Here is a 23,057-nt window from a genome sequence, read left to right as displayed (position 1 = left end):
ATTTCAGAAGGAACAAATCTCCTCTACGCCCTACGAAGATCAATGGGGAATCAGTCGATAGAGTAACCACATATAAGTACATGGGAATCTAAATAGACAATAAACTGAAATTCAATGACTGGTGCCTTTGCAAAGATGAAGAAATTGCCCATGGAGAATATTTTTTTTAACGCAGACTGAACCATTTTAATGTCAACCGCCATATTTGACAAATGTTCTATAAATCTGTCCTGCAGCTTGTGCTGTACTTTGGTCTGATATGCGTGTTCGGAAACATGCGAGTGCAAGACCAAGTCAAGCTTCAGCACTGGATTAAGACAGCGGGAAGGATAATTGGTATAGATCAAGAATCAACCACCAACCTGTACACAAAACTCATCCTCCTAAAACTTTCAAGCATTTTACAGGACAGTACTCATCCCCTTCACTCAAAATGTAGTCACAAGAGGAAATAAACTTGCATTCTAACAGCCATTGGGCTGTATAATAGATAGTCAGTTTGTCCTTTCACTTTAAATGTGTAGCTATAGCACTTTGAATGAATTCTTTTGTGTAGTTTCTGTGTTTTCATGTTTTATGTGCTGTCTTTTTAAGCACATGACCAAATGAATTTCCCCCTGGTGGGATCATAAAGCTGAAGTGGGAGGGTTTTCATAAATTACATTTATTCAGCGCGTGCAAAGCCTGTTACGCACCTACATAAGGTAAGTCTGAATACCAACTACTGAGAGGTGAGTAGGAAAGGGATGCATAGGAAAGGCATACATGTCCTAAGTTTGAATCTTGCCCATAATGACTATCACTACAGGTGTGTTAGAGAGTCCCCAGCAGGCCAGACCAGGAACTACAGGTAAATACACATAACTCACATATGAACATACTCTTGGGCTTCCTGCATACCAGATGGCACATATAAGGCACTGGTCAAAAGTAGTGGACTATATAGGGAATAGTGTGCCATTTGGAATGTTGGCTCAATACCATCCCTCTTGAGAGTTCACAAGCATCACTCTCAATTTCCTTTAGCGTCCTTCCCAGCTTTTTGTGGAAGAGTCTGATGTGCCTCTCTTTATTCCTGCTAGAGAGACCTACAGGTTTAATTAAAACTCAGCTAAAACCCAGCTCACTGTAAGCTCCTCTCCTTAAACATTTTGGAGAGATACGTTTGACACTCCTGCTCCTCTCAGACTGTGACTTTGGGAAGCCCAGAATAACATAGCACACATGCATGCGCGCATAAACACACACACACACACACACACACACACACACACACACACACACCAGGGAACCTGGAACACAGAATCCAATTCCCCCACCTCATAATTCAGGGGTTTTTGAAGAGGAGCAATAATATGGTTTTAAAGCAACATGATGTCATCCCTCAGAGATGTACTGTATGTTTGAAGCCAGGCGGCGAGGATAAAGCCATCATACTACTGACGCAGTGTTTGGCCAGGGCTTTCACTGATCGTGTGTCCCCAGTGGCACTCTATGCCTATGAGCCCTGGTCAAAATAATTGCACTATAAAGAGAATAGGGTGCTGTTTGGGACGCATCCAGAGAGAATAAGGGGATTTCAGCTCGGCTCGTGTAACACCCTGGGTTTTCAATTTCATAGGGAGTGAAGACATATAGGAGAACTGAAGTGTGCATTTCAAATTCACTCCGTTTTTTGGTTTTGTTTGGCAGTGAATGGTCACGTGTTGCTCTCTCTATGACTATGTGAAAGCTCAATTATCTAGTTGAGGACATTGGGAGATGCTACAACTAAATAGAATCATTCATCAAGTGGGCAAGATTAAGCTATTTTATTGGAAACTGTGTGTGTGTGTGTGTGTGTGTGTGTGTGTGTGTGTGTGTGTGTGTTAATGGGTGTAGTAAATAAATGTGTGCGTGGTTAATGAGTGATGGTGTGAGAGCAGGGCTTGGTCAAGTGGCTGTGGCACTATGAGGCCAGTCTGTTCCTGTCCTGTAATTTAGTCTGGCAAACAGATGAATGCTGATACATACAGACACTCTGCTCACCCACATCACAGGGCAGGGGAAAGAGGTGTTTGTCTGTGTGTGTGTGTCTGCCTGCCTGCCTGCCAACGTGCCCTTTGTGTAGGGAGAACAGAGCATAGTGAAAGTGAGTTTGGTTGTGCCTGTGATTCTGTGGTAACGTTAGTAACCACAGTCACTCTGTTCGTCTTCTGATGAGTCATAGGCCCATGGGTAAATGGAGACGCTATAATGAGTTGTGTGTGTTACCACCACTGATTATGTCAGGAGCTTCAGAGACAATGGGAAAGTCTTATTTGAGGCTACAGGAACAGGCCCTGGTTGATAGTTTTCCCAGAGTAATAAAAAGCTGTCCTCATTGATCTGGTTCATGTTGTCCATGCCTGAAGAGGGGATTCTACCACTCATGGTTCTACTTCACACTGTCTTCGTCCCAAATGGCACCCTATTCGTTATGTAGTTCACTATGTTTGACCAAAGGTAGCAAGTAGTGCACTGTATATGGAATAGGGTGCCATTTGGAACAAATCCACTGTTCCTGCATCTATGGTCATGACATTCTGTCAGCTGGTTATTTTCATGCAAATTGCTGCCGTTCTCACAGTAATTAACCGTTAATTAACATAAAAACATTTAGCATCTCCGGGCCGCCAATATTTATTTCAATCCATTATTTATTTTTGTCAGGTCTAAAGAAACATTATGATATGAAGAAAATGTATTTCAGAAGAACAGAATGTGAGTTGGCCTTCTGTTAGGCCTATGTTTTCTGACTAGTTCACTTAGCTGACAACATATATGCTTATTAGTACAATGCTATTATTTTTATTTTAGATTATTTTTTAGTAAGAAGAATATAATAGAACTTAGCTGAATAAAATTGAAAGGATAGGTCTTTACGGAGCCATTACGTAGCGACTGCGCATATGAAGTGGCTTTGTTGAGAGTAAAAGTGATCATTTGAAACAGGTCCTATATGCTAGATTTAGAGTTACTTGGCAACTTTAGTTGTGAATGATACAAACCTTAGAGTGTCTTAGAAATCAAAACATATATGGGCTGAATGGTGCAACTATGCTATTGTACAAAAAAAGCTTGTGCTCGGTAACTTGCCTCAGGCTGCGCAGCTGTTCCCTCATCAAGTGATCATATTTTCACCCATCAGCCTATTCTTACTTTAATCTTGTCTTTACTAATATTCGTTTTGATTTTGCATGGCCCAGTATCTAATGGGCAGGAACAGGGGCAGGGGAAACGATACATGTCATCTGTATTCACTCGACTAGTGAATGGAGGCTGCGTGCTTTCCCACTGGTCCGTGTTGTAGGCTACTTCGGTTTTACAGTGGAGCATGTCCTTAATACAGCAGCTGAGAAATAAATAGAAGAAAACTCACTTCACTCCAAGCATCAACCACTGAGCATGCTCGCGCTGCCCCGACAGGTGACATTCAGCCCAGACTCTGTATGCCATGGGCTCTCCAACCTTGTTCCCAGTGTTGCCAACTCCTCAGTAAGGAAAGTAACTATTGGCTGTCCTAAAAGTCGCTAGAAGTCGCTAAATGACGCCATCGCCTAATTTGCATAATTGTCCATGTGCATGTAATTGTGATGGACGCTGTAGGAGAGAGGAATTAACGTCGTGGGAGAGACAAGAAGTGAGCAAAAAACACCCTAAATATGTTTAGAACTACAAATTAACTTTCTTCTGTCGATTCTTGTTTTTTTTTATGTCACAATTCCAAACCTCCTCCTTCCAACCCTCCTCCTCAAAAGAGACTCTTGCGGAGTTATTTTATTTTTTATTTTATTTTTCTGAATTTGGTTTGGTTTTTAACCTTATGGTCCACTTAGGAGCCTACAACAAGTCACAGTAAAACATGAACATTTTTAACCATAACATTTAAAAAATACAATTGTATACAATCTACATTAACAATCTGAATGGACCACAAAGTGACAATAGAAAAAACTGTCAATGGCAATGTGAGAAAATTATGGTAACTAGTCTGGCCCTAATTTAGGTTAATTGTTTTTTTTAAATGTAAGCCAGGGCGGGATCAGCCAGCGGCGGCTTCCCGCATGCGCGATTAATTTGCAGTCTGTACGTGAAGGGGTGAACATCTCCTGCTCCAACTGCAGCTGGGAGGGACTGCTGTGCGAGGGCTGGACCGCATGTGAGTGCTTTGGGACGGGGTGGGGCCCACGGCAGCACCCGCTGCTCGTTGAGAAGAGTAAGAACGATACGTGCTTTCACGTCAGAGTCTCCAAAGTCTCCAATAGCACCAGAAAAGTCGCTAGATTTGTCGCTAGTTGCTTTTTTGAAAACGTGTCGCTAGAGGGGTCTGAATACTCGCTAAATATAGCGACAAAGTCGCTAAGTTGGCAACACTGCTTGTTCCTGTAGCTACCCAGTGCTCAGTTTGAGAAACCAAGTGTAATCTGTTCTGGAACATCGAGAGTAACATGTTTTTGCTAAATTAGCCCGTCCGCGCGCTCGAGAAAGGAATAAAGTAGAGAGAGGTGGAGATGGAAACGCATGGTGATAAGATTTTCTTTAGACTAGGCTATTCAAAATCCAATTCACAAATTGTAGGCTAACTGTAAGCCACTCTGCACAATCAATGACCCAACATCGTCACATACGTTCTCTGCAAGACTTTTGTAGCATAATGTAACTAGTCTATCCAGTATGCATAATAATACAGTCCACACTCAAAGGCGATTACTAGATTTTGTTTAGTTTTGGAATATAGACTAGACCGATTATGTACCAATGACATCTTAAATACTTTTTTTAATGTTTGTTTTTCTGCCATGTGTAATTTATGGTATAGGCTATGTATTGTATAACGAACGGCACATAATATCTAATATGCATATGGAGGTTTATGAATTATTAATCTCCTGAGAAAGCGTTGTCCATTTCATTGTGTTAGGCTTTGAAACAACGTACACAACAACCATGCTTTACACTGTTTCAACCTGCTGTTTAACTTCTTTCTTCAAATTGATCATCACAGTGAGGTGTGTTTTAAAAGTACTATAGGCCTACTGTTTGGTGATAAGTGTTTGATGTGATTTTCAATATAATTTGCATTGATGTCAGAGTGGTTAGAGGGACAATAGAGCCCTGAGTACCAGGCCATTAGGACCTGATGGTCTAGCTAATTGAGTACCTACAGCACCAAAGCATGTCCAGAGTGCATAACAGGAGATTTCCGTGACTCAAAGGTCACATGGAATTTTACTGTGGTCATGACCCATGACTCCCGTGTGGCAGTAATATGGTCACCACAACAGCCTGACCTGCATCACAAACCCCTGACCATAAGCCAGAAATAACTTAGAATATAAAATAACATATATACTGAACAAAAATATAAACGCAACATGCAACAATTTCAAACATTTCACTGAGTTACAGTTCATATGAGGAAATCAGTCTATTGAAATAACTTCTTTATTTAATCTATGTATTTCACATGACTGGGAATACAGATATGCATCTGTTAGCTACAGATACCTATAAAAGAAATGGGTCTCACAATGGGCCTCAGGATCTCGTCACGGTATTTTTGCATTCAAATTGCCAGTCGATAAAATGCAATTGTGTTCGTTGTCCATAGCTTATGCCTGCCCATACCATAACCCCACCGCCGCCATGGGGAACTCTGTTCATAACGTTGACATCAGCAAACCAACAACACGACGCGATACACACGGTCTGCGGTTGTGAGGCCGTTTGGCATATAACTCAGATTTAGGAAATGTATTGGCCTTTGTCTGATAATTTCATTTTCATTCAGAGTAATAGTAACGCAAACGCTGGGTGTCACACTACAGTCCATTCATCATCTACAGTATTTGTATTTATTTAACCTTTAATTAACTAGGCAAGTCAGTTAAGAACAAATTCTTATTTACAATGATGGCCTACCCCGGCCAAACCTGGACGACGCTGGGCCAGTTGTGTGCCGCCCTATGGGACACCCAATCACGGCCGGATGTGATGCAGCCTGGATACAGTCAGTATCTTTCTGGCAGAACACAGGAGCACAACCGCAGTCATTCCCATCTGACTGAACATCAGAAACTAAACTAGAGTGACTGTACCTGCCAGAAGGCTCAATGTCAAGACGGGAGGAGGATGGAGAGGGACAGACAGAGAGGAGAGAGAGTAGAGGAAGAGAGCGGAAGCGAGAGAGAGAGAGAAACGGCAAAGAACGAGGGACAGCAGAAAGGAAGAGAGAGACAGTAGCGAGGTAGAGAGACAGAGAGAGGAAAATAGAGGGAGAGAGAGAAGAAGAAGAGAAAGATGAGGGATGATTGCAAAAAGCCTATAGCTCCCAGCTGGCTTTGGTGAATCTGTCACGTGTCTCCTTTTCAGCACCACCTAGTTTTTTCTATGATGCCCCTGGAGGCAAGGCAGAGACGGGGTTTTCTCCAGGTAAAAACTATGATCCCTTATTGAGGTCACTTTTTAAATTCTCTTAAATTAGTGTAGATGAAGGGGAGGAGACGGGTTAAAGAAGGATTTTTAAGCCTTGAGACAATTGAAACATGGATTGTGTACGTGTGCCATTCAGAGGGTGAATGGGCAAGACAAAAGATTTAAGTGCCTTTGAACAGGATATGGTAGTAGGTGCCAGGCGCACCGTTTTTTTAAATATATATTTTTTAACCTTTATTTAACTAGGCAAGTCAGTTAAGAACAAATTCTTATTTTCAATGACGGCCTAGGAACAGTGGGTTAACTTCCTGTTCAGGGGTAGAACGACAGATTTGTACCTTGTCAACTCGGGGGTTTGAACTTGCAACCTTCCGGTTACTAGTCCAACACTCTAACCACTAGGCTACCCCACCGCCAAGAACCGTGTTAAGAACTGCAACGCTGCTGTTTCCTGTGTGTATCAAGAATGGTCCACCACTCAAAGGACATCCAGCGAACTTGACATTTTGGGAAGCATCCCTACCTCACACTCTGGCTGTCACATCCTAATGCAGGAGAACAATATCACCACTACACTGTTAGCCATTTTAGTCATTTTATCAGTAACTTACTGCGTTAATCAACAGTACACTCTTAGAAAAAAAGGGTTCCAAAAGGGTTCTTCTGCTTTCGTCGTAGGAGAACCATTTTTGGTTCCAGGTAGAACTATTTTGGGTTCCATGTAGAACCCTCTGTGTAAAGGGTTCGACATGGAATTAAAAAAGGTTCTACCTGGAACCAAAAAAGGTACTTAAAAGGGTTCTTCTTTGGGAATAGCACCTTTGTTTCTAAGAGTGTATAAACTGAATACAGTAGATGACCTTAGAATGCACAGTAAAATACTGTACATTTGTTTTACAGCACACTGCAAGACCTTTTTTTGTCATTTCAACAGTAAAACACTGTAGAATGCACAGTAAAATACCTGAAATGTGTTTTACAGTATTAATTATGGTGCATTGTTGGAAAATGTTGTGGGTGGGGAAAGAGACTCTGGCTCATTAACACATTTTAAGGAGTGCCTTGTAAGAGGCTATATTTCTTACACCCGTGAGTGAGAATGCTGTACCCCCACAGAATACAGCAATATACTGTATTTTAGGAAACCTACAAACCTTGTCCTGAAACTCTAAAGTAACTTATTTGCTGTAATTCAGAATACTGTAACATACTGCGTTTTTGGAGTGCCAGTAAATATTTTGAACACGAGTGGGTGCATGGTATTGTTGTTTCTCAATCATTAACATATTTTGAAGCGTGTCTTGTAAGAGGTTATATTTGTTACACCCGTGACTGCATTTATGTGGTAGTAGTTACCAAACAGTTACATTTACATAGAGGACAGATCAGAGTGGCAGAAAACTGCAAACCTTTAATGGTTGAGGGGCTAGCCATGTTGTTTTTGCCCTGTAGTCACTGCCAGTTTGGAAGCTTTTGTTTAGGCTTCTAGAAGTGCAAGTGATATAAAACACGTATTATTCATTAATATGCAAGTGCATACAACCAACCTGCCTTCTCTAATCTCTTGTAGTTACGGTGGAAATATTTTCTTTCAGTTTAATAGTCACTTTTACCGTTTCATTGCTCTGGCATCAAGTTACTGTGAATATCTCAGTATTGTATTAGCACCATCCAGAGTTAGAGATGCATCATAAGATTTGTTGTTGTAAAAAACTTCAAATCAATTGAAGACCAACATATACTTAACTATAACCACATTCCTAGTAAGGGTTACAGAAACGTTTTACTTGCAATGACTGTGAAGTGTTTTTTTTATCAACCTTGGTTGAATGCACTGAACTTAAGTTGCTAATGACAAGAGCGCCCGCTAAATTACAAAAAATGTAAATGTAAAAAAAATGAAAATTTGCAAATAACACTGGGTAATATGTCACTTCATGGGTAATTCCAGCAATAAACTGTAAATTAGATTAAGGTAACATTGTTGGTACCGTAAAATTGATTACCGTAAAATGAATTACAGTAGCTGTACTGTAATATAATTTACAGTAATTTACTGGCTCATTTCTGCTAGTAAGTTACTGTAAATGTTAAAGGAAATGTTTTACAGTGTAAAAGTAGTGCACTATATAGGGAATAGGGTGCTATTTGAGATATACAAGTATCTTCTAAGGAGAGGAATGCCAGTGAAACAACACATGCATACAGCCCTGACTGGAGAATCAGACAATGTCTCTTTCAGTGAGACTGAGTTCAATTGTGTTGTGAGTTCAGATGTTAAACAGTGAGTGTCTGCCAAGTAGACCTACCCTCCTCCAATGTTGTTGTTGCATCCCATTTGGCTTAACTTGGCTGTCTCCTGAGCCAATATGGCAATAAAATGGCACATGTTCATTAGACGAAACTTGTTTGAATATTCAGGAAACAAGTTAGTTATAAAAGACAAATGACTGTACTGTGTTAATCCCAACAGTGGACATTCACTTTTTCTCTATCAGCAAAGAGGATAGTTTATTTCAAGATGTTCACCATGGAGAGATGTTTAAGGATTTCAGAGGTAGTCTCCTACAGAGGGAGAAGACATCTGTCCGTTTATCTGAAAAAGCGGAGGTGTAACCGATGAATAATTTATAGTATTTGCAGATGTCAAGTAAGAATGCAAAACATTAGATAATCTGGCAGCTGTCTGGTATCTCAAGCTACCCTAATCAATCCAGGGCAAGCTTGAGAAGATACTTCTCCTTCTCACTTCAAGTTCTCTCTTACAAATATAAAATAATGTAGCTGTCTGCCAGGACTGCACTCAGAAGAATCAGACAAAAACCAACATGTTTGTCATGAAATATGCATTACAGAGAACAATGCACAATGACAACTAAAAGTTTGGATTCCTCTAAAGGAGGAACTTATATTGGGATACTATTACATAGGCCGAGTTTATGATTATGCATTGCAGTAGCCTAAACATGCTGTAACCTCAATTACTTTGATTATGGCTGACTAACAGGCTAGCTACACTATGTATACAAATGTATGTGGACACCCATTCAAATGAGTGGATTCGGCTATTTCAGCCACACCCGTTGGCTGTCCTAGTGCAAAAAATAATAAGTGTCTGTCCTAGTAGTGCATAAAACATTGTCTCTCCTCGGTTGCAACACTCACTACCGAGTTCCAAACTGCCTCTGGAAGCAACGTCAGCACAATAACTGTTCGTTGGGAGCTTCATGAAATAGGTTTCCATAGCCGAACAGCCACACACAAGCCTAAGATCATCATGTGCAATGCCAAGCGTTGGCTGGAGTGGTGTAAAGCTCGCCGCCTTTGGACTCTGGAGTAGTAGAAACACGTTCGCTGGAGTGATGAATCACACTTCACCACTTGGTTTTGGCGGATGCCAAGAGAACGCTACCTGCCCCAATGCATAGTGACAACTGTAAAGTTTGGTGGAGGAGGAATAATGGTCTGGGACTGTTTTTCATGGTTCGGGCTAAGCCCCTTAGCTCCAGTGAAGTTAAGTCTTAATGCTACAGCATACAATGACATTCTAGACTATTCTGTGCTTCCAACTTTGTGGCAAAAGTTTGGGGAAAGCGCTTTCCTGTTTCAGCATGACAAAGCCCCGTGCACAAAGCGAGGCCCATACAGAAATGGTTTGTTGATCAGTGTGGAAGAACTCGGCTGGCCTGCATGGAGCCCTGACCTCAACCCCATCAAACACCTTCAGGATGAATTGGAACATCTACTGCGAGCCAGGCCTAATCGCCCAACATCAGTGCCCGACCTCAGTAATGCTATTGTGGCTGAATGGAAGCAAGTCCCCACAGCAATGTTCCAGAATCTAGTGGAAAGCCTTCCCAGAAGAGTGGAGGCTGTTATTGCAGCAAAGGGGAAACCAACTCCATATTAATGCCCATGATTTTGGAATGAGATGTTCAGCGAGCAGGTGTCCACATACTTTTGGTCATGTAGTGTATTTGGAATGCTTATTCAGCCACAACCTATACGTTCATGGGCATTGTGACCTTCCCTCAATTAAATAGATACATAAATAGATAATGTAATGACCAAAACACGCCAGTCTTTTTTTATATACTTTCCCAGTGGACTTGAAGCTCTTCATTAAAAAAAAATCACAAAAATCCTCAAAAAGTCCTTAATTATATATTAGAACATCACAATGTGGACTCTAAAAAGAGTAGAGACTTAGTAGAGGCTAGGAATAGGATCAAGCACTTGCCAATCACTCATTAACAAAGCAACTACATTGATCATAGCCAATGTCAACATGATATTGAACAATGCTGTCCCAGATCGCCTACAGTACTCATCTCAGCTGATAGACTTTGAGCTGCAATATAATCAAGAACCCAGCTAGCACATCATTTTCTGAGAACCATGTTTCTTAGAGCTTGGTGAGAGCATGGTTGTCCTATGGTTATTTTGCATACAACCTTCCCACAACTTGCTGGGAATGGTGCAGGATAGGCTTTGGAACATTCTCAGCACATTTAAGGAATTTGACCCCCCAAAAAGTTATTTAATTGCTTTAACAGAATGTTTCCTAAAAGTTCAAACGTGGTTACATTTAATTTCAAATTTGGTAATGTTCTTGGAAAATTCTCCAACTGGTTTGACATTGGGAATGTTCTCATAGTTCAGAGAACGTTATTTATTTTATAAACATTTTAGTACTTCAGCATAAGGTTTCCTACAGGTTTCCTCATAGTTCTATTTAAAATCATATTCTCAAATTGTTCCAAGAACGTAAAGAAACAATGTTCTTCTGTGGGAATTTCAGTACTTCAGCTCACATTTCCTACAGGTTTCTCCAGGTTTCTTTTTAAGGTCATGTTCTCAAATTGTTCAGAGAATGTTAAGAAAACTTACCATAAAAAAAACACAAGAAAACTTTAGTAATGTTCAGAGAACATTCTAAGAATTTTATTTAAAAACGCGTCTATCTTGTTAACTTTGTTTCCTTGAATGTTTTCCTGGGAGATTTTATGAACGCTCTGATATCAGAAATTATATGTTATTTTGAGTTTAAAAAATAGCTTTCTTAAAACACTTCACTGAATGTTTAAATGAAACTTTTAATAACACTGCTAGCTATTTAACTCCAAGCACAAATCTAACATTTTATTGTGACACAGCATCAGTAAGATTCAAACCAACACCTTTCTCTTGTCTACGCATGGAACTAGCCCACTGCGCCACCAGGATGGAGCTAGCATGGTATTTTTTTACTGCTTACAATACTGTACATTTTATCTATTCAAACAGACCCCAATTTCCGAGGTAACAAGCACTCATTAAGATCAGGTGAGGCCAATTAGTAGGCGCGGCCAACACACCAGAACACACTTAAGTTATCAGAACCTCCATGCAACCTAAAAAGAAACCTTCCCAGTTCAGGCAACATTTTCACTTCTGTACTCAGAAAGTAAAAAACAAAAAACGTTGGTTTAACCGGTCAGGAAACATATGGCTTCTTTCACACAACCAATGTGAAACCAAAAAAGATACGTTCCCACAACTTCCAAGGATCAGATGTGCCAGCTGGGTAGACAATTCTGGAAATAGGGTCCATTCTAAGCCATAGGGCTCTTGTCAAATGTAGTGCACAATGTAGGGAATAGGGTGCCATTTGGGATGATATCCCTGTTTTCTAGAGAGCGGGGACATGAGATGGCTGTAGGGCTTGAGGAGGGACAGTGAGTGACTGACCAACAGGGTGATGACATGCAGCCCAGGGTGTTAGGGTGTTGTATCCAGGGTGAGAAAGTCTTTAGAGAGCTGTAGAGGTCAACACTATCACTCACCACAGCATCTGTTTGACACACCCCTGATAACAAGACTACAGCTTCCCTAAGGGACAGTCACACACACACACACACACACACACACACACACACACACACACACACACACACACACACACACACACACACACACACACACACACACACACACCATTCAAGGCCCTCTGAGTATTAAAAACATTTACATTTTAGGAGACACTCTTATTCACAGCAACTTACAGGCACACTTAGGGTTAAGTGCCTTGCTCAAGGGAACATCATCTGATTTTTCACCTAGTCAGCTCAGGGATTCAAACTAGCAACCTTCCAGTTACTGGCCCAACGCTCTTCACCACTAGGATACCTGCTGCTTTCATGTTAACACAAACACACACGCACACAGGCACACCCACGGACACATCGCCACTTTATTAAGATCCAACATTAAATTCTATTGCACTGTTCCAGTGCCTATTTGCTCAGTATCCATAATGGTGATCTGGTTAACAATGTAGGGAATACGGTGCCATTTGGGGCTCCGCCAACATAAAGCAGGCCTCCATGGTGGAGCCCTATCTTCCCTCCAATCATGTGATTTATTAAAGCTGACCCCAATTCCCCTACTTTATGCTATGGGTCTGTGGCTAGTCAGGCTCTGTTATTCCAGTTAGTCCTTGTCCACGTTCTGTCTGGTCGTATGAGATCAAATGTTCCCATTACGTAAGGCTGACTTTAGATAAGAACAGTGCTGATGATGCCGTTCACAACACATCTGCACCAGTAGAGCCTCTTATGAAACATTCCCTGATTGCAGAGAAAGATCCAGAAGCAATTGGTTGTATAAGCCAGAACCCAAACAGTTAGATACAAAGCAGACGATGCAGTTAGAAACAAGGCAACAGTAAACATGTTGTCCCCCACAAATAAAGCAGCGTCCCCCATTGGTCAATTGAGATATGGCGTGTGACTTACCCATTTCAGTTCATTATTATAGCTTCCGCCTTGGACCAGTCAGTGTAATTTTGTAAATGTCGGATCTCTATGGCAAGACGCATAATTCACCCAAGTTACATCAAATTTGGGCCAGTACGATATCACGTGTGACTAACGTACTGTACAAACATACTAATGGACAGAGACAGATCCACAGTCCCCTACCCGATTTCATCGCGGGGGACAATATTTCAATTACTTATATGATCCCATCAACATACTGTACTAGACTTTTGGTCCCATTAGGCATGGAGGCTTACATTGATTTAGACAGGGGTCCAGAACTGCTCTGACTGAAAAACAGAAACCAACACACACACACACACACACACACACATCCAATCTGTCTTTTTTAGATGTGTTTGTGAGCGTGTGCAATATGACTGTATAATAAACTAACTGTTTGCGTTATTGTGTCAAAGGTCAAATACAGGATATGATGCATTAACATACAGTTTAATTGTTTCATGTTTAATTGCGCCTGTCATTATTCTTAAAAATGCTATGTTGTTACACAGAGTATTAGAAAAATATACTGTCGGTCCCAAATGGCACCCTTTCCCCTACATAGTGCACTACTACCCATAGGGGTCTGGTCAAAAGTAGTACACTAAATAGAGTATAGGGTTGGTCTTTAATTTATCACAGTGGCCTTCACTTCCACAGTATTGGACTCCTATCCCTGAGGCACTCTGAAATTATGTTGTTTCTCCAGTGTAGCTACTGGCAAATTCTCCCACTGCCGCCTCACATTTGAGATCATGAAATGGGCTTTTAAAAAGGAGAGCGGCTCACTGAGGCTTTGGCTGATTTTAAATAAATTACAGTCAAAGTCAGGCAGGTCTGGGGGCTTTGAGCAGGATCTGAGTGGATGTGCACCAAATCACAAATAGGATCTGCTTTACTCCTATGGGTTCGTTCAAAATGGCTGCCGGTCCTTCCATCACAGACCCATCGACATGAATGGGGACACCCGTTCTAGGGATTTTATTTCCTTGGTGATCAGTGCCCTTTATTCCAGCACAGGAAGTACATCTCTGCTTACTACTACACCCATTGTTTTGGCCAAGTGGAATGATGCCTTCCAAACTACATGTAATATTAATCAAGGAATAATGTACTACATGTGTGAGAGAGAGAGAGCAAGAGAGAGAGAGAAGCTGGGCAGGCAGACGGTCATTAAAAACAGAGCCATAATGATGCTGCTCTACAGTCACACACACACACAAACACAGCCAGCGACAGTCAGTGGTCTGAAACAGGTGGTTCATTCAACTAGTGTCCCAGAATGCTTAGCTCTGTAGGAGACTGCCGCAGAGAGAGTCTTCAGAACCTCCTGAATAACAGTGTGAATAACATGACTGAACAGCTTCAGGTGTAATGTCCACCTTCTTTCTCCATTCGTTAAAATCCATCTTTTTTTTAATATATTGTGTCTCCTCTCCATTTGTTTGGGCTCTGCGGAGACTGAGGAGGGATGTGGCAGCGGGGATTAGTCTTTGGAACGGGAAGCACAGGAGAGGGGGCCTGTTTTTGTGTTTGTACAGAAGACAAAGTGATGTCAACGCATTCCCTGTTTGATGAGGCATCTGGGGCTGCGTCCCAAATGGCACACTATTTCCTATATAGTGCACTACTTTCCTATGGACTGTATGGGCCCTGGGTGTAAGTAGTGCACTATATAAGTAATAGGGTGCCATTTGGGATGTAGTCCAGGAGTCTTCTCCCCCTCTCCCTGCTCTGTGTATCATCCTCATTCATCCAACTTCCTTCCTGCTCCGAGGTTTATAAATCACTAGCTCTCAGAGTCAACATCTGAGCTTCAACAATTTCTCAACGCACTCGTGCCCTTTTGTCTCATATGTTCAATGGTTGCGGGGGAAACACTGGCACATAAAAGCTCAGGTATCTATTCCTCTCATCTCCACCCACCTGTGCTAGAATGGTAGTGATGAAATCCAGGTCCGTGCACAGACGTTTTGGGGGGGCATGTGCTCAAACATCCCTCCTCAGTCTCCGCAGAGCCCAAACAAATGGAGAGGAGACACAATATATAAAAAAATGCAGAAGCTGCTGTGTAAAGGATTTTGCGAAATTATTTTGAACTTGGAGCTGAAGGTAAATACATTCTTTCCCTCATCAATCTACACACAGTACCCCATAATGACAAAGTGAAAACAGGTTTTTAGACATTTTTGCAATTGTATTAAAAATAAAAAGCAGAAATACCTTATTTACATAACTATTCAGACCCTTTGCAATGAGACTCGAAATTGAGCTCAAGTCAAATCAAATGTTATTGGTCACATAAGAGGAGCCTCTTAAAGAAGAAGTTACAGGTCTGTGAGAGCTTGCTTATTTGTAGGTGACCAAATACTTATTTTCCACCATAATTTGCAAATAAATTCATTAAAAATCCTACAATGTGATTTTCTGGATTTTTTTCCCTCATTTTGTCTGTCATAGTTGAAGTGTACCTATGATGAAAATTACAGGCCTCTCTCATCTTTTTAAGTGGGAGAACTTGCACAATTGGTGGCTGACTAAATACATTTTTGCCCCACTGTACGTGTTTAGCAGATGTTATTGTGGGTGTAACGAAATGCTTGTGCTTCTAGCTCCAACAGTGCAGTAATATCTAACAAGTAATATCTAACAGTTTCACAACATATACTCAAAATATACATAAATCTAAGTAAGGAATGGATTAAGAATATATATATATATATACAGTGGCAAGAAAAAGTATGTGATCCCTTTTGAATTTCCTGGATTTCTGCATAAATTGGCCATAAAATCTTCATCTAAATCACAATAGACAAACACAATGTGCTTAAACTAATAACACACAAATTATTGTATTTGTCTTGTCTATATTGAATACATCATTTAAACTCTCACAGTGTAGGTTGGAAAAGGTATGTGAACCCCTAGGCTAATGACTTCTCCAAAAGCTAATTGGAGTCAGGAGTCAGCTAACCTGGAGTCTAATCTATCAGACAAGATTAGAGTTGGTTAAGGCTGCCCTGTCCTATAAAAAACAAAAAGCATTGCCTGATGTGAACCATGCCTTGAAGAAAAGAGATCTCAAAATACCTAAGATTAAGAATTGTTGACTTGCATAAAGCAGGAAATGGTTACAAAGGTATCTCTAAAAGCCTTGATGTTAATCAGTTCACGGTAAGACAAATTGTCTATAAATGGAGAAAGTTCAGCACTGTTGGTACTCTCCCTAGGAGTGGCCGTCTTGCAAAGATGACTGCAAGAACACAGCGCCGAATGCTCAATAAGGTTAAGAAGAATCCTAGAGTGTCAGCTAAAGACTTACAGAAATCTCTGGGACATACTAACATTTCTGTTGACAAGTCTACGATACGTAAAACACTAAACAAGAATGGTGTTCATGGGAGTACCCCACGGAAGAAGCCACTGCTGTCCAAAAAAAACATTGCTGCACGTCTGAGGTTCGCAAAAGACCACCTGGATGTTCCACAGCGCTACTGGCAAAATATTCTGTGGACAGATTAAACTAAAGTTGAGTTGTTTGGAAGGAACACACAACCCTATGTGTGGAGAAAAAAAGGCACAGCACACCAACATCAAAACCTAATCCCCACTGTAAAGTATTGTGGAGGGAGCATCGTGGTTTGGTGCTGCTTTGCTGCCTCAGGGCCTGGACAGCTTGCTATCATCGACGCAAAAATGAATTCCCAAGTTTATCAAGACATTTAGCAGGAGAATGTAAGGCTCTCTGTCCGACCAATTGAAACTCAACAGAAGTTGGGTGATGCAACAGGACAACGACAAAAACACAGAAGTAAATCAACAACAGAATGGCTTCAACAGAAGAAAATACACCTTTTGCAGCGGCCCAGTCAGTGTCCTGACCTCAACCCGATTGAGATGCTGTGGCATGACCTCAAAAGAGCAGTTCACACCAGACATCTCAAGAATATTACGGAACTGATATGGTTTTGTAAAGAGGAATGGTCCAAAATTCCTCCTGATCGTTGTGCAGGTCTGATCCGTAACTACAGAAAATGTTTGGTTGAGGTTATTGCTGCTAAACGGAGGGTCAGCCAGTTATTAAATCCAAGGGTTCACATACTTTTCCCAACTTGCACTGTGAATGTTTACAAAGATATGAAAATGTATAATTGTTTGCATTGGACTAAGATACAGTGGCATAGTATAGAGTACAGTATATACATACAGTGTGAGATGGATGATGCAATATTTACAAACAATTAAAGTTACTAAGAATAGTATAGAGTACAGTTTACACATATGAGATGAGTAATGCAAGATGCAGAGACATTATTAAAGTAGCTAGTTTTTCATTTCCTTAAAGTGGCCAGTGATTCCTAATCTATGTCTATAGGCAGCAGTCTCTGATGTGCTGGGTATGGCTGTTTAACAGACACTGGTGTAGTATAGAATACAAAACAGTATATACATAGCAAATGGGTGATGCCATATGTAAGCACAATTTAAAAGTGACTAAGATACCGTAGAATAGTGTGGAGTGCAGTTCATACATATGAGATGAGTAATGCTAGATATTGAACATTATTTTAAAGTGATCTATTTCTAAAAGTGGCCAGTGATTCCTAATCTATGTCTATAGTCAGCCAGCTCTGATGTGCTAGTGATGGCTTTTTAGCAGTCTGATGGCCTTGAGAAAGAAGCTGTTTGTCAGCTTCTCGGTCTCAGCTTTGATGCACCTGTACTGACCTCGCCTTCTGGATGATAGCGGGGTGAACAGGCAGTGGCTCGGGTTGTTGATGTCCTTGATGATCTTTTTGGCCTTCCTATGTCCTCGGGTGCTGTATGTGTCCAAGAGGGTGGGAAGTTTGCCCCTGGTAATGCGCTGGGCAGACCGCACCACCCTCTGGAGAGCTTTGCGGTTTCGGGCGGTGCAGTTGCCGTACTAGGCGGTGATACAGCCCAACAGGATGCTCTCAATTGTGCGTCTGTAAATGTCTGTGAGGGTTTTAAGTGTTACGCCAAAAATGTTTCAGTCTCCTGAGGTTGAAGAGGCGCCGTTGCGTCTTCTTCACCACACTGTCTGTTTGTCATTGATGTGTACGCCAAGGAACTTGAAGCTTTCCACCTCCACTGCGGTCCCATCGGTGTGGATAGGGGGGGTGCTCCCTCTGCTCTTTCCTGAAGTCCACGATCATCTCTTTAGTTTTGTTGACGTTGAGTGAGAGGTTATTTTCCTGGCACCAGGAGCCCTCACCTCCTCCCTTTAGGTTGTCTCATCGTTGTTGGTAATCAAGCCTACTACTGTTGTGTCGACGGCAAACTTGATGATTGAGTTGGGGGCATGCTTGAGATGTTTCTACAACTTGATTGGAGTCCACCGGTGGTAAATTCAATTGATTGGACATGATTTGGAAAGGCACATGCCTGTCTATATAAGGTCCCACAGTTGACAGTGTATGTCAGAGTAAAAACCAAGCCATGAGGTCCAAGGAATTGTCCGTAGAGTTCTAAGACAGGATTGTGTCGAGGAACAGATCTGGGGAAAGTTACCAAAACAATTCTGCAGCATTGAAGGTCCCCAAGATCACTGTGTCCTCTATCATTCTTAAATGGAAGACTCTTCCTAGAAGTGGTCGCCCAGCCAAACTGAGCAATCGGGGGAGAAGGGCCTTGCTAAGGGATTTGAGCAAGAACCCGATGGTCACTCGGACAGAGCTCCAGAGTTCCTCTGTGGAGATGGGAGAACCTTCCAGAAGGACAACCATCTCTGCAGCACTCCACCAATAAGACCTTTGTGGTAGAGTGGCAAAAAGGCACATGACAGAAACAGCTTTGCCGCCCTGGATCCAGAGGTTCCAGTGACTTAGTCCTTGGTGGCTTCCGATCAAGATCGGATCCGGAGGTACCTGCGTCTTCGTCCTCAGCTCTGTCTCCCTCTCCGATGGCTTCTACCTCGGGTTCAGATCCTCGGAGCTCCCAGCCTCGCCAGACGGTGATGAAATGGTGAGAAACATCTCAGTCCCCAAGCCAAAAAATCTGTGCTACCCAGGAGCACGAGTACAGGACATAACAAGGCTGCTTCCGACTGTTCTACCACAGATGCCGGGAGTTGACACTGTCGTAGTCCATGTGGGGTTAAACGACATCAGGAGGGCTAGCTCGGAAGATTTGAAAATGGATTTTAAAGAACTGATTTTAGCATTAAAAGACTCAAAAAAATTGCCAATAATTTCAGGTCCAGTACCATCGTTGGGCCACGGGTGTGAAAGATTCAGCAGACTTCTGGCATTACACATCTGGGTAAAATACTACTGTAGCTCTGCTGGAATCACTTTTATTGATAACTTTGACAACTTCTGGAAACAGAATATACTCTACAGGAATGACGGAGTCAATCCAAATGATCTTGGCTCCTGGACTCTGTCCACTCATTTCATGGCTGCGATGAAACAATGACTGGTAAATGTTCCAAGACCAGCTCAGTTAATCCCTACCATTGTGACAATGAGTCATCCTAATGCTGTATCAAATGTACATGATCTTAGGGGCATTGGAAAACACAATGTAAGTAATTTAATTTATGTACCCCTAATTGCATCGAATACATCTGTTTATCCTACAGCTATTGTAAGCAGTAATCATGAGCCTATAAACCAGAGTTACACTGTTAGCACTGTGCAACAGTAGGAAGACCACTTTATGCAGCTCACCCTGCACTATCCGCTCCAATGTAAATAACATGACTAAGTCTACCTCTGATATTCTTCCCAGTAAAGCATTAAAAACAATCACGCAACCCAGAAAAGTGCTAAAAATAGACCATATTAACATATGTTGCCTAAGAAACAAGGTCCATGAAGTCAAGAACTTGCTTGTAACCGATGACATTCATATTCTGACTATCTCTGAAACTCACTTAGATAATACCTTTGATGATACAGTGGTAGCAATACATGGTTAAAACATTTACTGAAAAGAAAGAACTGCCAACGGAGGTGATGTTCAGAACCACATTCCTGTAAAGCTTAGAGACAATCTAATGTTAAATACTGTTGAAGTAATATGGCTACAGGTTCATCCTCATAACCTAAAGCCCATTCTTATGGGAAGCTGCTATAGACCACCAAGTGCTAACAGTCAGTATCTGGATAATATGTGTGAAATGCTTGATAATGTATGTGATATCAACAGAGAAGTGTGTTTTCTGGGTGATATAAATATTGATCTGGCTATCATCAAGATGCCCACTCAGGAAAAAACGTCAAACTGTAACCAGTGCCTGTTACCTGGATCAGGTTGTCAGTCATTCTACCAGGGTAGATACAAACAGCACAGGAATTAAATGATCAACATGTATTGATCACATCTTTACTAACGCTGCAGATATTTGCTTTAAAGCAGTATCCAAATCCATAGGATGTAATGATCACAATATAATAGCCATACTGTATCTAGGAAAACCCAAAGTTCCAAAGGCTGGTCCTAATATGGTGTATAAGTGGTCATACAAGAAGTGTTGTTGTGATTCATATGTTGATGATGTAAAGAATATTTGCTGGTCTGTGGTATGTAATGAGGAGCAACCAGACGCTGCACTTGACACATTTATGAAACAAATTTTTCCAGTTACTAATAAGCACGCACTCATTAAGAAAATTACTGTAGGGGGCCTCCCGGGTGGCGCAGTGGTTAAGGGCGCTGTACTGCAGCGCCAGCTGTGCCATCAGAGTCCCTGGGTTCGTGCCCAGGCTCTGTCGTAGCCGGCCGCGACCGGGAGGTTCGTGGGGCGACGCACAATTGGCCTAGCGTCGCCCGGGTTAGGGAGGGCTTGGTCGGTAGGGGTGTCCTTGTCTCATCGCGCACCAGCGACTCCTGTGGCGGGCTAGGCGCAGTGTACGCTAACCAAGGTGGCCAGGTGCACGGTGTTTCCTCTGGCTTCCGGGTTGGATGTGCGCTGTGTTAAAGAAGCAGCGGCTTGGTTGGTTGTGGATCGGAGGACGCATGACTTTCAACCTTCGTCTCTCCCGAGCCCATACGGGAGTTGTAGCGATGAGACAAGATAGTAGCTACTACAACAATTGGATACCACGAAATTGGGGAGAAAAAGGGGTAAAACATTTTTGAAAAAAAAAAAAAAGAAAATGACTGTAAGAACTGTTAAATCCCCTTGGATTGATGAGCAATTGAAAAATGGTATGGTTGAAAGGGATGAGGCAAAAGGTATGGCAATTAGGGTTTGGCAGCCCAACTGATTGGCAAATTAAGAAGTCATGTGACTAAACTAAATACAAATAAAAATAAATTACACTATGAAACAAAGATAAATTATATAAAGAATGATAGTAAAAAGCTTTGGGGCACTTTAAATGACATTTTGGGGAAAAAAGGCCAAATCGGCTCCTTCATTCATTGAATTAGATGGCTCATTCATCACAAAGCCCACTGATATTGCAAACTACTTTTATGACTTTTTCATTGGCAAGACAAGCAAACTTAGGGATGACATGCCAGCAACAAGCGCTGACACTACATATCCAAGTATATCAGACCAAATTATGAAAGATAAGAACTGTACTTTTGAATTCCGTAAAGTTAGTGTGGAAGAGGTGAAAAAAATATTCTTGCCTATCAACAATGACAAACCACCGGGGTCTGACAATCTGGATGGAAAATTACTGAGGATAATAGCAGACGATATTGCCACTCCTATTTGCCACATCTTCAATTTAAGCCTACTAGAGAGTGTGCTCTCAGGCCTGGAGGGAAGCTAAAGTTATTCCGCTTCCAATCAGCCTGTTACCAACCCTTAGTAAACTTCTGGAAAAAATGATTTTTGACCAGATACAATGCTATTTCACAGTAAACAAATTGACAACAGAATTTCAGCATGCTTATAAGGAAGCAAGCAAGCACAGCACTTACACAAATGACTGATGATTGGCTGAGAGAAATTGATGATACAATTTTTGTGGAGGCTGTCTTGTTAGACTTTAGTGCAGCTTTTGACATTATCGATCATAGTCTGCAGCTGGAAAAACGTATGTGTCATGGCTTTATACCCCCTGCTATAATGTGGATAAAGAGTTACTTGTCTAACAGAACACAGAGGGTGTTCTTTAATGGAAAACTCTCAAAAATAATCCAGTTAGAATCAGGAATTACCCAAGGTAGCTGTTTAGGCCCATTGCTTTTTAAATGTTTTACCAACGACATGCCACTGACTTTGAGTAAAGCCAGAGTGTCTGTATGCGGATGACTCAACACTATACAGCGACTGAAATGACTGCAACACTCAACAAAGAGCTGCAGTTAGTTTCAGAGTGGGTGGCAAGGAATAAGTTATCCCTAAATATTTCTAAAACTTAAAAGCATTGTATTTGAAACAAAACACTCACTAAATCCTAAACCTCAAATAAATATTGTAATAAATAATGTGGAAATTGAACAAGTTGAGGTGACTAAACTGCTTGGAGTAACCCTAGATTGTAAACTGTCATGGTCAAAACATTTTGATGCAGTAGTATCTAAGATGGGGAGAAGTCTATAATAAAGTGATGCTCTGTCATCTTAACAACACTATCAACAAGGCAGGTCCTACAGGCCCTAGTTTTGTCGCATCTTGACCACTGTTCAGTCGTGTGGTCAGGTGCCACAAAAAAGGACTTAGGAAAATTGCAATTGGCCCAGCACAGCTGGCCCTTGGATGTACACAGAGAGCTAATAATAATTTGCATGTCAATCTCTCTTGGCTAAAAGTGGAGGAGTGATTTAGTGACTTCATCACTACTGTTATTTATGAGAGGTGAATGCACCGAA

General features: G+C 41.5%; 1 protein-coding gene across 9 annotated transcripts in view; it reads left to right on the top strand.

Moving 5' to 3' along the window:
* The window catches only part of LOC139367203 (sickle tail protein homolog), a 225,790-nt gene that overhangs the window by 83,004 nt on the left and 119,729 nt on the right, over positions 1-23,057 (top strand). The gene's annotated exons all lie outside the window — the stretch shown is intronic.

The sequence above is a fragment of the Oncorhynchus clarkii genome, chromosome 15 (genome assembly GCF_045791955.1).
Source record: "Oncorhynchus clarkii lewisi isolate Uvic-CL-2024 chromosome 15, UVic_Ocla_1.0, whole genome shotgun sequence".
NCBI classification, from domain to species: domain Eukaryota; kingdom Metazoa; phylum Chordata; class Actinopteri; order Salmoniformes; family Salmonidae; genus Oncorhynchus; species Oncorhynchus clarkii.
Note: the sequence above shows the minus strand (reverse complement) of the source record. Positions and strands in the feature narration are given on the sequence as shown.